The following is a 473-nucleotide window of genomic DNA, read 5'->3' on the forward strand; positions in this document are numbered from 1 at the left end:
GTGAGCATGATCGCATCTATTTTGCCATTCATGGTTTAATTAGCGTTGAACAGCCTTGCGAAATAACTGTGCTAATAACAGCTATCAATACACTGTTTTCCAATAACAGCAAAACCGTATTGCCAGACCTGACTCCCGAGCACTCCTAAAAAAGAGAAAAAACTCACGAAAATGTTTAGTCAATAACCTCATCAGACATTATTTGCAGTATATATTTTTTCAACTGCATATTTTGCGGTTGAGTGAACCAGTTATCAATACATCAAACCCAATTATTTCTGCGTTATTATTAGAGAATTTGTTAGATGATTATTAATGTCTGATATTCAGTATGTGTAAAGTGTTGCCAAAATGTTTTTTTTTTTTTTTAATGCGGTTCTGTGTTGGCATGTTTGTGTAAATATAAATACGGATTCATTCACCCCATACAAAAATATAAATAGATATATACACTATGCAAACCAGCACGTACT

At 33.2% G+C, this 473-nt stretch overlaps 1 protein-coding gene across 1 annotated transcript in view; it reads left to right on the forward strand.

Moving 5' to 3' along the window:
* LOC119587086 (cyclin-dependent kinase 14-like) overlaps window positions 1–473 on the forward strand; it is a gene marked incomplete at its 5' end in the record, with an annotated part of 168,602 nt that overhangs the window by 162,569 nt on the left and 5,560 nt on the right.

The sequence above is a fragment of the Penaeus monodon genome, chromosome 22 (assembly GCF_015228065.2).
Source record: "Penaeus monodon isolate SGIC_2016 chromosome 22, NSTDA_Pmon_1, whole genome shotgun sequence".
NCBI classification, from domain to species: Eukaryota; Metazoa; Arthropoda; class Malacostraca; order Decapoda; family Penaeidae; genus Penaeus; species Penaeus monodon.